The sequence below is a fragment of the Dendropsophus ebraccatus genome, chromosome 13, assembly GCF_027789765.1.
Source record: "Dendropsophus ebraccatus isolate aDenEbr1 chromosome 13, aDenEbr1.pat, whole genome shotgun sequence".
Lineage (NCBI taxonomy): Eukaryota > Metazoa > Chordata > Amphibia > Anura > Hylidae > Dendropsophus > Dendropsophus ebraccatus.
Window position 1 is genome coordinate 63,148,267 of NC_091466.1, and position 17,771 is coordinate 63,166,037.

General features: G+C 42.9%; 1 protein-coding gene across 3 annotated transcripts in view; it reads right to left on the reverse strand.

Moving 5' to 3' along the window:
* MIDEAS (mitotic deacetylase associated SANT domain protein) overlaps window positions 1-17,771 on the reverse strand; it is an 82,180-nt gene that overhangs the window by 52,843 nt on the left and 11,566 nt on the right. For 2 of the 3 annotated variants that reach the window (XM_069950259.1, XM_069950256.1), the window contains exon 1: window positions 4,174-4,425. The exons of the other annotated variant lie outside the window; for it this stretch is intronic. The gene's annotated coding sequence lies outside the window, so the exon portion shown is untranslated. Of the gene's footprint in view, window positions 1-4,173; window positions 4,426-17,771 lie in introns of those variants that run through there. 3 annotated transcript variants of the gene reach the window in all.

Below are 17,771 nucleotides of genomic sequence, written 5' to 3' on the forward strand. Positions count from 1 at the left end.
GGTATAAAACAGGGGTAGGGAACCTTGGCTCTCCAGCAAAAACTACAACTCCCATCATATCTGGACAGCCAAAGTTAAAGATTTGGTTGTCAAAGCATGATGGGAGTTGCAGTTTTGCAACAGCTGTAAAGCCAAGGTTCCCTACCCCTGGTATAAAAAGTATGTAAAACTCATGTATATACAGGTTTGCACTTCAACTATATGGCTCCTGCAGGATACAAAGGACTATTTTAAGTGCAGTACTTTACAATACATAACAAGATAATCAATAGGGTCTTAAACGAGGGCATCCTGTTATGCATGTTCCGGGGCTACAGGATGTAAGGTTATAGAAAATTGTCTAGAATCATCTAGCTTGATCATCTGCTTGATTTTTGTAATCTTCAGACAAATTTTTTTAAACAAAAAAAAAAAATTATATCCCAATGGATGTAAAACGCCCTCCACGATTCCAGCAGTCTAAGCAAGTTCCATGCAGCACATGATGTTTAATGCAGATCTTCTAAACAATGCAGTCATAGTATTCTACTTGTATTGGATACAGCAATGGGTTGTGCAGAATACAGGGAATGGATTGAAATACTGCACAGAAAGCAGCTTCTGGCTACACAATACAAGGCACAATGCGCTCTGCAGTCGTCAGGCTCTGCAAACATGCAGAAAATACTAAACCGGCCAAAGTAGGGAAGTGCGAACATGATCACAGGAAGTTATACGAGAAAGAATATACCATGAAATCACTGCTCCTATAGATGAGAATGGTCCAAATAGCAAACACAACTGTACTCATGCACTTAAAGGATCATGAGTATTTCAGCCTTTAAAGGGAATCTCTCAGCTATGTATCATATCTATCTATCTATCTAAGCTTCAGTCATGGTCAAAGAACTGAGAGGTAACAATATTTTTTATCCTCCATTCTATTTCTCGCAAAGTTGTAAAATCATGTTTTCCTTCTAAGCTGAAAAGTCATAGAGGCCAACTCGCTGCATGCACGCCACCCATCTGTACTGTCTGCATGATAGATGTACAAGTGCTGGAGGCCAAACCCAATACATCAACTATGCAGAGCAGGGAAGGAGGGAGGCATGCATGCTGCAGCTGACCACAGCCTCTATGATTCTAGAGCTTAGAGGGAAAACATGACTTTATAACAAGCAGTCTTCAGATAAGAGATAGAAATTGTTTGTCTTATTTTTCTTATCAGCAATGTGTCCATGTCTGCATCTCTGACGATAATATAGAGCTTGCAAATTCCCTTTAAAGGGATAGACTCAGACATGGCTGAGTTTTTTTTTGAGTGAAAATACCAACTAAGTTCATCTGAATTGGGTTGTTTTGGCAGCAAACATATGGATTTCTGCAAGGCCCATTCTGATGAATAGAAGTTGCAGAAATTTTTGCAAGAAAATGTGTCAATTCATCCTGTGGAGTAAGGTAAATTAACCTGTAAATAAATTTAAAAAAAAATCTAGTTTCTAATCCTGATGGTGCATATAGATTTCCGGCAAATAACTCAATATTAGAATGTTTGCATGCAAAGAAATTTAGCTACAAAACAATGGACCTTTCCAACTGCATTGAAAAATATTAGGAAATTCTCAACATTGTAGAGCTAGTCATAGCAAGCTGAAGCCGGAAACATTCTCCAATGTTTAGACTGATGCTACATTCCATTAGACTAAAATATCCCAACGTCATCAGATATACGGCCACCGCATTGTTGACATGGCAGAGAAGTCTTCATGGCAACCTTCGATTAGATGATGGGAGATCTGATAACCATTAAAGGGGTTATCCAGTACTAAAAAAACATGGCCACTTTTCCCCTCTCTTGTCTCCAGATTGGGTGGGGTTTCAAACTCAGTTCCATTGAAGTAAATGGAGCTGAATTGCAAACCACACCTGAACTGGAGACAAGAGAGGGGGGAAAAGTAATAATGTTTTTGTAGCGCTGGATAACTCCTTTAATATTGGAGCTTACGATAAGACTCAATCACGAGACACCGGTTCTATAGCAAGAGCAAAGAAAGCCACGAATAAGTCAATGTGCTCCTGGAACTCTTCTAGTCCTCTGTGAAGGGGGATGGAGCACCACAAGCCTTGCACAATAACATGGCCCTGACCATAAAAATTCAATACTACAGAGGTTCCACATTTCAAGGCGTGTTTTACAAGACTGAGGGGATTTATTTTCCCAGTTCCCCCCCTTGCATACATACAACACTGTGCTGTTGCAAAGAGCTGACAATTACAATCATGCAGCAGTGCCTCCCACACATATATTAGGAGTAGTTTCTGTTCCGGTCGCTTTGTGACCTAATATCAGCCACTGTCAGGGCCGCTCCTACTGTAGCTCAGCTTTTCTCCCCAGACATGTTTTACCGGATTACAGCCAGCCAGGAAAACTGACTAGAGCATATTTTCCTGGAATGGGCAGCTGCACGCTACCAGCCAAGAATCCCAATAAGCACACTGGGAAAATCAAGAGGGAGGGGGGGGGGAGGCTTTCGGCATGTTCCCCCCCAAAAACTCTCACCCAGTTCAATGCTCTAAGACTGAAGTCTGCCCAATTTCCGAGGAAATCCACATAAACACATTCCTTCAATGTGTACGAGCATAAAAAGTCAAAGGAAGAACTGTAGTCAAGAAAAACAGCGCTGTACACAAGTAAGACCTAGACAAGCAGCAACGTGCACGCATTAGATTGCAAGCTCTAGGGTTTTATCTGCCTAGTCCTTTTTGCACGTCGTCCATATATCTGATTGAGGAAGAAGAATATCGGTGTGAGAAGCAAAACCTTTGCCGTGCAACAGTAGTGATTTACAAATACATGTCACGTTGCTTTCAAAACAGGAAACTGATATTACAGGAAATTGCAAAGTCAGAGCAGAGTCGATGCAAGTAGAAGAAGAATGCATCTACACCTACCAGCCCGCTCGCTCTACACAAATGACTGCGTGCTGCTCTCTTATTCCCATGCAATACATTGCCCCATTCAGAATGGAAGTCGTGAGCTTTATCATGCACCAGAAAGATGAATTAAATCTACTGAAGAAGCGTGTATGGGAAATTATACAACCCCCCCATCCTTTATAACCTGACATGTACATCCATAGGATCTTGCACGAGTTTATAAAAAAACTGTATTTGCATCTTCCAAACTCCTCAAGATCCAGAGATCTATAAAGCCCCCTCAGTACTATATACTTTAAGTCAGGGATGGGGAACCTTCGGCTCTGTAGCTGTTGCAAAACTACAATTCTCATCATGCCTGGACAGCCAAAGCTTCGCTTTGGCTGTCCAGGCATGATGAGAATTGTAGTTTTGCAACAGCTACAGAGCTGAAGGTTCCCCATCCCTGCTTTAATAACATCTCCTTTTCCAGATCAATTCTAGTTAGTTCAGTCAGTAAAATAACAAGGAAATCACTTTTTCCCCGCTATAAAGCAGCGCAGTAAGTGCACGCACTATATTTGTCATGCATGCTTTTTTTTTTTTTTTTATTTAAAACAGACAGTAATCTGTGGACAACCCCCCCCCCCCCCTCCTCCTCTCAACCCAAACACATGGACTGTATTCATTGCAAAATCTGCAAGGCCCCTCATGTTGGGAAGGACAGTGGGAGGGACTGGGAAGCACACAAAGTCAGAGGCACGAAGACCTAGGCTGAATGTACTGCATGTACACTCCAGAAAAGAACTGACTATAATATTACAGCCCTGTCCGCACAGTCGCATAGCCAAGGCAGGTGCACATGCCTTAATGTCTGGATCATATATAAAATGTTATTTTTATTCGCCCTGTTACTATTGCTTAAAAATATTGTAAAGTAACATATTCTACAAAAGTTGCAATTTCACTGAGCTACACCTCCAAACTCACTCGCGGGATGTGCACCACCTTGCTGGATGTGCACCACCTTGCTGGATGTGCACCGCCTTGCTGGATGTGCACCGCCTTGCTGGATGTGCACCGCCTTGCTGGATGTGCACCGCCTTGCTGGATGTGCACCGCCTTGAGATCATACGCTGTTTCTCCACATTGCAAGATCCCAAGGAGCTAAGAAAAGCTTATTTAAACACGCATCTTGCTTTTAAAGCATTGAGCACAGTGCACTTACAAAAGTCAACTTCGCCCCTTCCCACTTCATGCACTCTTCCTATAACTCACCAAGTTTCTGCAAACAGAGGAGCAGCCAGCCTGAACATATCCAAGGTTTTTTTTTTTCTTGGCAGGGAAGTGGGCAGTCCAGAAGAACCAGGGAGGGGGGCTGACGTGCACCCCTCTAGTAGTGACCCGACAAGAATGAAGAACCCTCCCCGGGTGTGTGAGCGCAGCTCCAGCTACAAGGTGACTGTGTTTCCCCAAGTCTTGCTATGCAGAGCCAGGAGCTGGGTGCAGAGTGGAATGACTGCATGGCTCTGACTCATCAGCTGAGCTCACTGCTTGCAACAACAAAACAGACACACAAAATCCCCAGCAGTGAGAGTGTGAGAGGAGGGAGGGAGGGAGGGGGAGGAGGGAGCTGCTGCTGGGCTGTGCAATTACACAACACTCAGGGAACCCTCCCTCCATCTCACTGGATGAAGAAGATTTACTCTCTATTGCTCCCTGCTAACATCATTTCCTTCTGTCTCCTGTTCTTCTGGGAACTTGTAGTTTCCCATGTCATACTTTTCCACGCTAATTTCTTTTTTTTTTCATTACATGCAAAGATAAGATATAAAAAAATATGCATTACTTAGAAATCCATAATTCAGTTATGGCCTTACACTATCCGGCAGCTGGCTGGGATTCTTGGTAACTACTCAAAAGCATAAAGGTCTGGGGTAGTCACCCATGAGTCATGGCCTCTACTTCTAAAACTGCAGATAAGTGGGACATTCCTCCTATTACCAATCTGAAGCCACATTTACACCTTTTTGATGCAGTATTTTTATTTTTTTTTACCTATGAGGCTTTTTTGGACAAGGCTTCTTCTGCCCCCCATTCCATTTAGACCACGTGTATTCTTATTAATTATTTATTTATAAGGCACCCTTAAAGGGGTTGTCCAGTGAAAATCTTTTTCTTTCAAATCAACTGGTGCCAGAAAGTTATAAAGATTTGTAATTTACTTCTATTAAAAAAATCTCAAGTCCGTCCATACTTATCAGCTGCTGTATGTCCTGCAGGAAGTGGTGTATTCTTTCCAGTCTGACACAGTGCTCTCTGCTGACACCTCTGGCCGAGACAGGAACTGTCCAGAGAAAGAGAGGATTTCTACGGGGATCCTTAAAAAAACAAGACAGAGTTCCTGCCTCGGCCAGAGATGTCAGCAGAGAGCACCGTGTCAGACTGAAAATAAAACATTTCCTGCATGACATACAGCAGCTAATAAGTATAGGAAGACTGAGATTTTTTTAATAGAAGTAAATTACAAATCTATATAACTTTCTGGCACAAGTTGATTTAAAAAAACAAACAAACAAACAGATTTTCGCAGGACAACTGTTTTAATTCCTTATGCAAGTGATAGGGGTAACAAACAGGAACAATACAAGGTCAAAACACATTACATGAAGGCAAATGGCAGACTGGTACATGGGGGAAGAGGACCCTGCTCGCGAGGGCTTACAGTCTATAAGACATAGGACAGCCTTGTGCAGGAGGTTCTATGACAGGATAGTTCCTATGCCTCTGTACACTCTTGGGTGGTGTGGAGAAATAAATGCATATGTTCTGCACAGATGATCCAGATTTGGATGCAGGCCCAAGGCTGCCTGGAAAACATGGATACAGTCATAGTCCATAGACTTGTAAGTCTGCAGGAGACCATCATCGGGGAGATTTATCAAACATGGTGTAAAGTGAAAAGTGGTGTAAAGAGTCTGAGGAATAAAAGGTGGAATCTGATTGGTTGCTAGGGGCAACTGAGCCAGTTTCGCTTTACACCGTGTTTAATAAATCTCCCCCATAATGTGCCTACTGCTGAACCCCAGATGCTATTTTGTCAATTTGAGCAGGTTAGACGAATCTACCCTCCTGCAGATAGCCCCCTATAGTGCCCAGGAGGGTAATTTCCAGCCAGGAGCACTGTAAGCAGCACTGCCCTTCCCCCAAAGCGTCATCCGGCCCGCCCGATCCATTGATTGTCATCGATCATCAATAGTAATGTACTGTAAATCATCCCTCAACACAGTGGCAGTCTATTCTTCAGCACTTTGTCATAGCATAGCAGAGAGGAGTAGGTGCTGTCCTGTAATTGGCCAGAAACATAAGAGAAAGGAAGTACCTGTGTGTGTACTCCTGCCAAACAGCCCATCTATGGCCCCACTTCCTGAAAAGCAGAGAATTTACAGCTGTGCACCATGGAGGGGACTAGAGATGAGCCAAGCTCAAGCACACTCCATTTTATGTGAACCTGAGCGTGCGGCACTTGATTTCTGGTGGCAGCAGAAGTTGCATGCAGCCCTAGGGAGTCCAGGAAAACATGCATACAGCTTATGGAAGTTTTCATGTTTCCTGGGCAGCCTTAGGGCTGCATCCAATATCTGCAGCCGCCGGTAGTCAAATGCCGCACGCTCGGGTTCACATAAAATCAAATGTGCTTGAGGTTCGCTCATCTCTACAGGGAACTTTCAGAGGTTGAATAAGCACAATGAGAAAATTGAAATCCCCTTGTCATCTAACTGAAGGGTTAATCTAATAGAACCATGCGGGTTTGAGAGTATGGGTAGTTCATTTATGGAGCTGGAATGAAACCAGAAATTGGAATTTCCCGTACATTCAGCATAGTAACCCAGCAAGAAGAAGCAGTTCTGCTCCTATTATATGGAACAATTTCTACATAACAGAAGAACCTTAGTTAGTAAATACACGAATGTATATAACATTGTATGCAATTCCCTATAATATTCTTGTATACCTTGCCATAAACAGGAGTGGTCTGGACAGAGCACAAGAAAATCCAACCTACCTCCCTCTACTTTTTGTTCAGCAATGATTAGTCCACATGTTAAAGGGGGACTCCAGCGAAAATCTTTTTCTTTCAAATCACCTGGTTTCAGAAAGTTATATAGATTTGTAATTTAGTTCTTTTTTAAAAAAAATCTCAAGTCTTCCCATACTTATCAGCTGCTGTATGTCCTGCAGGAAATGGTGTTTTCATTTCATTCTGACACAGTGCTCTCTGCTGCCACCTCTTTTTATGTCAGGAACTGTCCAGAGGGGCAGCAAATCCCCATAGAAAACCTTTGCTGCTCTGGACAGTTCCTGTAGTAAAGTATAGTAAAGTCTACATACACAGCATATATGTAAAAAAAAAAAAACAACCCACTTAGGGTGCGTTCACACGTACAGGACCTGCAGCAGATTTGACGGTGCAGATTTGATGTCGTGTTCAGTTATTTAGATGAAATCTGCTGCGGATCTGCAGCAGAAAATCCACTGCGGATCTTGTTTGTGTGAACGCACCCTTAAAGGGGTTGTCCGGCGATAAAAAATTATTCACAGAATAACACACATTACAAAGTTATACAACTTTGTAATGTATGTTATGTCTGTGAATGGCCCCCTTCCCCGTGTCCCACCACCCCCACCCGTGTACCCGGAAGTGTGGTGCGCTATACATTACCTGTCACGTGCCGACCACGGTCTCCGATCCTCAGCAGTGACGTCTTCTTCGGGAGGCCGGCGGATCTTCCCGAGTGCCGGCCGCCCTCTGCCGCGTCATCAGCCGCTCAGCCGCGATTGGCTGAGCACAGTTATGCTCAGCCAATCGCGGCTGAGCTTCGGATGATGCTGCAGAGGGTGGCCGGCACTCGGGAAGATCCGCCGGCCTCCCGAAGAAGACGTCACTGCTGACGATCGGAGACCGTGGACGACACGAGATGCGGTGAGTATAATGCACCACACTTCCGGGTCTAGCGTGGGTGGGGGGAAACACGGGGAAGGGGGCCATTCACAGACATAACATACATTACAAAGTTGTATAACTTTGTAATGTGTGTTATTCTGTGAATAATTTTTTATCGCCGGACAACCCCTTTAAACAATGTTTTTGGTTTTTTTTGCAAGTTTAAAAATAATGCATAAAAAAGGGTTGTATGGAGATACAAAGGAGATGCTATAGGAAGAGTACAATATGTGGAATGCTCTGCCATGGAGACTCTATTAGGGTTGAGGTACACACTGACTTGGGGCTATGAGATCATAATGTAGCTGCTAAAATCCAGCAGGTTTGGATTCCTGATGGTTGATGTGTCCTGGTAACTTGCAGAACGTGATCACATTCAGCATCATTAGTTGTGAAGTGACTGGGTGACGTTACAAGCATTGCATTTCTTTACTCAGCTCAAAAGCATCTAAAGTACAGAAAAGTGTCTAGTATGGATGCCTTTCATCCTCTCCAGCAGCCACAGCCCGCACAGCTCTGGGAGCCGGATCGTGACATCACCATGTTATCCAGGAAGTGACATCACCATGTTTATCCAGGAAGTGACATCACCATGTTATCCAGGAAGTGCCATCACCATGTTATCCAGGAAGTGAAGCCTTGATGCAGTAGTAAGTGCAGGGAAAAAGCACTTTATAAGCTTTTTTCCCTAATACGTGTATATTGGTGATTTGTATAACTTTTGGGGGGCAGTACAATACTTTTACTTTAGGGTCAATAGAGCGATCCCCAGTGCCATAAGTGCCCAGTAATCCCATCCCAATAGGCCCATCACTTCCACTCCTGGCCTTTTCTGTGTAGAACAGCTACAAGGCTGATGAAGGAACGATGATCTCAGGAGACTGTTGGGTCCCCTTGCAATCTCGAGAAGAGGGACCTCAGTCTCCCATAAGCTAGAATAAAGCAGTAGGGAGCTAGAAGGGGATGTCTACTCATTCTGTATGGGAGCTACAGATACTGCTGCTGTGTAAGGTGTTTGCTGTTTCCAGCAGATTCCATAAAGAATAAAGTGTCAGTCTACCTGCATGACCCGCTGCTAATCCCCCGATCCTCTTCATACAGTATAATTTTCGCAGATGGGAATACCCCTTCAACTATACTACTCTGACTGGTATAATATAACAGATGTCATCACACTGAATAAAAACTTAAACAGTGCTACCCACCCTTACACCCTTCTGTTATAATGGTTTTGTAGTACAGTTTAGGGTCCACGTCAGTAAATGCCCTCGGCTATAAGCTTATATTTCACCTCCGAGTGACTCTTATTCCATACAGCGCAATGCATGAGGCCTTCGAGAGAGATCTGTTCCCCTTCTGCTATTGTGTCAGCAAACCCAAGGCTGGATCATAGAAGGAGGAGCAAGGCTTTGATAAGATTAAAGGGGTATTCTGGCAAAAATCTTATCTTTCAAATTAACTGGTTTCAGAAAGTTATATAAATGTGTAACTTACTTCTATTTAAAAATATCAAGTCTTCCAATACTTATCAGCTGCTGTATGTCATGCAGGAAATGGTGTTTCCAGTCTGACATAGTGCTCTCTGCTGCCACCTTTGTCCATGTCAGGAACTGTCCAGAGCAGTAGTAAATCCCCATAGAAAACCTCTCCTGCTCTGGACAGTTCCTGACATGGACAGAGGTGGCAGCAGAGAGCACTGTGTCAGACTGGAAAAAATACACCAATTCCTGCAGGACATCCAGCAACTGATAAGTACTCGAAGACTGGAGATTTTTAAACAGAAGTACATTAGAAATCTAAACAACTTTCTGAAACCAGTTGATTTGAAAGAAAAAGTTTCGCTTTTAATTCATATACCTACCGCCTCACTATTTCAGGCTTCTGTAGGGCTGCAATGGCCACACAAACTGCATTATAAGTATTAGGTCACTGCAATTAAAAATAATGAAAGCATTGGTAGCCACTGATCAGAAAATTTTAACCCAACTAACACTATTGGAAACCGATACATAAGGTATAATGCTGAGGGGTAATATTCATGCTGTGGCCAATGCTCTTCTCTGAAAGAAGACGAGTCATTTCTGCAAGCCACAACCAGTTTCCCTGAACGGTAGTCTCCTTCACCACCTCATATCGTCTCAAATGGAAAATTAACCATGAAAGTATAAAATGCTCCATTATGCAAATTCATATTGTAGCGTCTTTAACATCTGCAAGTTTCTGTACTCATATAAATCATTTGTATCCTTCATGCAGCAAAGCTGTGTGCAAAAAGAAGGTACACAATGCAGATCCATCTCATAGATCTGTGGGCGCTGCCTAGATTTGACCTCAAAGCAATAGATTAGAAAAACAACACAATAACAGCGCCACCCCTGTCCTCAGGTTGTGTCTGGTATTACAACTTCAACTGCATTCACTTTAATCGGCTACAATAGAAAAGAATTAAACTTTGCGACTATTGGACAATCTGCTCCAGACACAGAGCATAATACATTTCTATTATCTTTAAGGCTCCGTTCACACTATGGAATCAGCGCCAAGATTTAATGCAAAAAAAACCTCAGTTCAAAGATATTTTAAAAACAGGATTTGGCGCAGAGTCCGCGCGAGGGGTTTCCGCACGGAATCTCTGAGCCGATTCAGTAGTGTGAACAGGGCCTAGAGGGAACCAATCAGCACGATTGTGGTGATATGGTTCCCAGCAGCAGAATATAGGTCTAGTGTGCAGCTCACAGAGCTTATCAGCCTCTCTGTATGTCTGCCAACCATCCCTGCACTGCACGCTGACAGGAAGAATAGTCACGGGCAGCTCCCCGCCCAGATGACTAGTTGCCACCCCTCTCCCAGCCTTGCCCAGCATAATAAAAAATCTTTTCCACCTTTATAAAGCTACTTTTACAGCCGCAGCTAATATATATATCCTCCACGAGCTGCACAGTAGCTCTATACTCCGCTGCTGGGAACCATATCGGCACAATCATACTGACTGGTTCTCTTTAAAAACAATAAATTACTAAGTAGATATGAAGGCAACATTTTTTGGTGATCCTTCAGTTTGCAAAACATACCATAAAATCCTATGATAATGTAATCTATGATGCAAGGTCAATTTCTATTTTCTGCAGGGATTTCAGTTTATACCACAGCATGATTCAACAGAGAAGCATTACAAGAGATTATATATATAGTGTATACACAATGCAACAGCCCCCCCCCCCCCCCCCCCCGACGATATGGCTAATCACAGTACTGCACCTACCCCTTTCTGCTATGCCATGACATATGAATGAAGATGGGTTTGCACCTCCTATCATAGTCTATGGAGGGGGGGAGGGGCTGAGTGAGCAGGAAGAGGAGACAAACAGCCTGTGCATTGTGCAGACTTTGTGGCCACATGTAAGATTGCTCAGAGCTGCTCTGCACACTGGAGCTGAGCATAGGAAAAGCAGACACAGAGATGGAGTTGGCAAGGTGCGAACAAGGGGGGAAATAGCATATACTAGTGATAGAATGGGCTGATATAGTCCTGCTCCTCATATACATACACAGGACAACAAATCCTGAAAAGTCCTCTGAAATCATAGTTTTAGGGACAATGCAGATTCTCTGTATACAAGCTGAGGCTTTCCTCCTCATCCACACATCCTGGGGTCATTCACTTTTGCATACAGGACATACAACAACAAAAAACTGGTCAGTGGATGCTGGCAGATTATTCGAAAACCATAGGATAGGAGTGGAGGTCTGGGAGAAAAGAAAGGTCATACCTTTAAAAGGGGCAAATAAACTGGTACCAGAAAGTTATATATAGTTGTAATGTACTTCCATTTAAAACTCTCCAGTCTTCCAGTACTTATCAGCTGCTGTATGTCCTACAGGAAGTGGTGTATTCTTTCCAGTCTGACACAGTGCTCTCTGCTGCCACCTCTGTCCATGTCAGGAACTGTCCAGAGCAGGAGAGGTTTTCTGGTTTTCTATGAGGATTTGCTACTGCTCTGGACAGTTCCTGACCTGGACAGATGTGGCAGCAGAGAGCACTGTGTCAGACTGGAAAGAATACACCACTTCCTGCAGGACATACAGCAGCTGATAAGTACTGAAAAGCTGTAGATTTTTAAACTGTATTATACAGAGCCTTCCATATTTCCATTTGATCTGAATCCAATTCCCAACCAAGCTCCATGTCCATTATTATATCTATTCTTGTATGCTGCAGAGCACATAACACACTACAAACACACAGGACAAGATAGATATTGGATTCTTTCCTAGTCACCAGTTGTTACATAATGAACAAATGATATTCTCCATTCCACAGCTGTGCACCCTGTATTGTAATCCTGCCAGCCAGATCACTATGGCAAACACAATGACTTATCTGTTTAACTCAAGTCGCTCTTTTTATACTGAGAATTTACAGGCAGTAAACACCCCTTTCTGCTGGAAAATAAACAAGCAATGTCTGCCGTCAGCATTCGTATTTAGAAGCTGTCCTCTCACCCATTACTTACAAGTGAACGGTGTATTATATGTGGGGTGTAGCCCTGTATGTGTGAGGCGGCTCAGTAAAATAAGTTATGGCATATAGCGCTTTAAGATATCATTACAGTCTTTAGGCTGTAATATTCTGCATTTATATGGATAGTTTATTACTACATTGTGTTATATAATATAGAGATACATCTTACAGCTGCTGTAATGCAGCTGTGCCAGACACATGCCCAATAAAACCATATCAGTTTCATCTAAATAAAAGCCGCTTCGAGCAGGTTAGAGTTGTCAGGTTCCCTTTAAAGTGTCACTGCCGTCTAATTTTTTTTTTTCAGAAATCAATAGTACAGGCGATTTTAAGAAACTTTGTTATTAGGTGTATTTGACGAAAAATGCATTTTTATCATGAAAAAGCAGTTTGAAGCTCTCCCCCCTGTCTTCATGGTTGTCTTATCGACAGGGGAGGGGTGGAGGGAGATGAGGCACCAAAACAGGATAACAAAGCGTTAATTTACATCACTGGGCTATCTCCTCTGAAGTCAGCTCTGACCTCTGAATACCATCTTTCACACAGGTCCCGCTGTGTAATCCTTTGTTCTCTGCTCTCTGCTGCCGACTAATCTCCCTCCTCCCCTCTCCATAGGTTACACAAGGCTCGACTGATGTAAAAGAGTTGAGATTTCCTGATAAATGAGCAGTGGATGAGAGGGGGGGGGGGGGGGGGGGGGAGTCTTTCTGAATTCAGATAATGGCAGATTTGCCTAATAAACCCCAGTACTTGTGCTATTGAATTCCGCAAAAAAACGAAACTAAAAAACACACGACAGTGACACTTTAAAGGGGTTGTCGCACTCACAGACATTAATGGCGTAGCACTAGGACAGGGGTGGGGAACCTTGGCTCTCCAGCTGTTGCAAAACTACAACTCCCATCATGCCTGGACAGCCAAAGCTATAGCTAAATGGTAAAAAATTATTATTACAACTATTACATTGGTTTATTTTGCATTCAGGGAAAAAAAAATATTCAATAAAAAAAAAATTGGTGTAAAGGTGTCCCTGTCCTATACACACCCATTGGCGGACATGCCTTTTGGAAGTTACATTGTTTTTCTTCTCTCTTTACTAGTGTAACAGATGTTAATCTTTACTTTAACCTGCAGCAACTCACAGACGCTGAACAATCAGTCGAGTTGCACATTAAACTGCAGCGGGGCTGCTTAGGTCCAGGGAAGATGGAAACTCCCAGAGAGAACTTTTCCACCGCCTTTTTGTTTTTCCTCAGGATTCAATGTAAAACCCACAACATTTTCTGTAACCTATAAGGGTGCGTTCATACGTACAGGATCTGCAGCAGATTTGATGGCCCAAGATTGATTTGCTTTGAATCTGTAGCTTCAAATCTGCTGCAGATCCTGTACATGTGAATGCACCCTATGGCTATGTTCAGACTGCGTATGAGACCGGCCGGGTCACAGAACGGCCGGCCTCAGAAAATATCATCCGCAGTACCGGCCAGATGATCTTTAGCGCCGCTTAGTTCTGATGCGGATGCATCAGAGCGCGCCTGCATCAGAACTCCCCACTGCACACTACGGTGCGTGGAGCCGGAGCCGCTCACTCCATAGTGTGCACGGACAGGGTTTTCTGCGGCTGCTATTAACTGAATAGTGGCCACAGAAAACTGACATGATAGTTTTCTATGGTGCCGCTAGGGATCCCGTCCGAAGTGTATACAGTGCGTTTTTGTGGAATAGAAGCTCCAATAGAAGTCAGTGGGTCAGTTTTTATTGGACAAGACACGGATGTGCCATCCACTTGCCATTGATCCAGATTACTGATCCAGATTTGTGTGGTCCCAGAAGGAAAGCAGATGCGTAGATGAGGCCTAAAAGTCCTCACGGCCTGATATGGGGAGCCGGACCGCACGAATGATCACTATCTCAAAAGCTGCATTCAGCAGATGAGCAGGCACTTTCCTGCTCCAGAATTCTAAGGCCGGGCTTACATTCATAAGGTGGTCCGGCATCCTTCTTTTAAAGAAGTCCAGCTGTTTCTAAAAGCCAGCAGCCTGCAGGGGGAGGGCAGAGATTGAATACAAGTAACAACTTGCCTCTCCCCGTGCCTGCGGTGATCGGCCGCAAAAGCCATGGGACCCCGCCAGGCTCCAGGATCTCTAGAGTGTCTATGTCACAGCCCGACTGATGGACTGGCCACTCAGCCAGTCAGTGACTGGGGCGGGACGTAATTCCAGTCACTAATTGGCTGAGCGGCCTGTCCATCAGCCAGGACAGGCATTTTCCATCACAACCCGGGGGAAGGGGGAGGACTTCCGCCTGGGGTCCTGAGGCCACTCCAGCCGCAGGTACAGGTAGAAGTTCTTACTTGTAATCAATTTCCCCCCTGACCCTGCCAGCTTTTAGGAAATCGCCAGACTTCTCCTTTAACAGAAACTGATGCCACAAAAATGCATCAGTTGTCATCAGGTGTCCCATCCTTTTTTTTCATTCACTATCAGGCAGGGCGCTGCATTCAAATGAATGGGATCAGTTCAAAGATCTGTTCCCCGCCGGTGCTTTGCTAGAGGGAAATGTCGTCGGCTGAGTGTAAACCCGACCTAAAAAAAAAAAAAAAAGCCCCAGAGTTTCTGTTTTAAGAGGAATTCAAGTACAAGAATAAGAGCGGGGGTTTTAAATGTGTATGCGTACCTATGTGTGGAGTTCCCTATGACCAGTATATGTGACAAAATGTCATTAGATTATAGATGGTAACTGAATTACATTACAGTTAGCCACAAATTAGCATGAAATAGCCTATAGCAGAAGCCATAGATATGCAGCAGCATCTCAAGTGAATTATAATACTTGCATTTTTATTTTAATTTTTCTGCTTTATATATATTCCACAAAAACGCACTGTATAAGTGCAGGCCCTACTTCTGTGCTCAAAAACAGATGTGTGGATGACCACATTGAAATCAATGGGTCCTTTTTCTGCCAATCGCGATCCTGATTTACGGACAGAAGAAAACTGGTGTGTGTATATGAGGCCTTAAAGGGGTTGTCTGGCCCGAGAACAGTTTTTGCTATTCAGCTTATAACCTAGTGGGAAAAAAATATATATAAAAAATTGATAGCCTTGGATGTCCTTGTCTCAACCTCTAGATGTTAGAATATATATCTCACTGCCAGATAACTACCTCTGAATTGTAACAGACTACCTTAAATGTTTATAATTACAGATGAGCGAACCTGGAGCATGCTTGAGTCCATCCGAACCTGATCGTTCGGCATTTGATTAGCGGTTACTGCTAAAGTTGGATAAAGCCCTAAGGCTATGTGGAAATCATGGATATAGCCATTGGCTGTATCCATGTTTTCCAGACAACCTTAGAGCTTTATCCAACTTCAGCAGCCCCAGCTAATCAAATACGGAACGATCAGGTTCAGATGGACTCAAGCATGCTCGAGATTGGCTCATCTCTATTTATAATCCCTGTAAGTGCTTATCTTGCTCTGCTGCAGCAAATATAGATGTTTATTCTTCCCCTTATTGTCTTTATTGCAAGGTAGATAACCATGGCTCTTCAGCTGTTGCAAAACTACAACCCCCATCATGGTAAAGCTTTGACTGTCCAGGCATGATGGGAGTTGTAGTTTTGAAACAGCTTAAGAGCCAAGGTTCACTACCCCTGCCTTGTATCTTAAAATAATTTTTAATAATTTTTATAGGCAATACTAAAATAGAGTTAAAGAATAAAATAGAGTCAGAAGACTAGATGCAGCCTTTACTGGTCCTAGACAGATTACCAAAAATGCATGCACTATGTAACGGAAAATATTATATTCTACAGATATTTCAGTTAGAATTCATCTCCTGCATAATTACATCTGATGCAATATATATATATATATATATATATATATATATATATATATATATATATATAGCCAAAAAGTAATGGCACAGAGCCCAGTAATGTTTAGAAACAAAAAAATACTGCAAAATAAAAAAAAAGGAGAAAAAAAAAACATATGTCACAGGTGAACAAAGCAACAAAATAAAGAGAAATATAATTGGACCTATATGAAGGTAAATAAAAGTAAAAGTAAATAAAAAAAAATCATATGTGATTGGTTTTAAATTTTTACCATCCCTTCTTATGCTGCGTTTACACGGAACAATTATTGTGCGAATTTGCACGATAATGATGGAATTCGAGTGTAAACGTAGCGAACGATCGAACGACGAGCGAGAAATCGTTCATTTTGATCTTACAACAGGTTCTAAAATCATTGTTCGCAATTTTCCGTACGATATATCATTCCGTCTAAACTCTGATAGTTATAAAAAAAAATCTTTACTTCTAAATCATTAATTGTACGATAGGGCGAATTATCGCTCCGTGTAAACGCAGCATTAGTCAAGTCTAGTAGAATTAGGAAAGCATGATCATAACTAATTATCTAAAATATTATTATTATGGAGATAGCACGTGCCGACACCAAGCACAGCAAGCGCTAGCTACAGGGTCTGGTGTCGGTGTGAGCCCAAGAGGTAATTATAAGTATGGGTCAGAACGATGCATAAGCAGAGTAGGGGGCCTCTGCCACGAAGGAGCCTGACAGAGATGCCCCTGACAGAAAGGCACAGAGGCGTACAGGTCATCACTCCTGTGCGTGGGGAAAGAAGATAGCAGAGCACTGTGTGGGAGCTGGGAGGTTAAGGGAGTATAGTGGGGAGACATCACTACTTGGAAAACTACTTACAAGGGGATCTGGATTTGTACAGGAAGCACCTACCTTTCTAATAGCGGGACCTAGCCCTCCCCGAACCACTGTGTGAGAATGGAGGAATTGTGGCTGGAGGGTATTGTCTGTGCCAGATTGAGAAGAAAAAGGACGCTGGTTGACCTCAGGGAGATCAACCAAAACACCGCAGAGACACCATCACGTGTCTCAACGTCAGTGTATTCTAGAACATTGCCCCCTGGGAAATCAAATATGCAAAAGAACACTGCAGAGACACCATCACATGTCTCACAGATTGAGAAGAAAAGGGAAAGAGAATTCTCTGAATAATCAGAGAAGATGCCCCCTGTGAGTCACTGAATGTAACTGCATTTTTATTTCTCATATGGTCTATAATGGTTATGATAGGAGTAAGGGTGTGGTGGTATTATTTAGGCAGAATGTAGTGGTATTATTGGTAATATCTTTCTGTTTATAGGGCATTTTATTTCATAGCAGATTAAATTTAGAATTGACTAACTAGCTATTAATGTATGGAAAACTGTTATAGTAATGCATAAATAGCAACTTTTTAAAATGCATGGCTATGTGTTATTTGTATTACTGCAGATTTCATACTACCCCTTG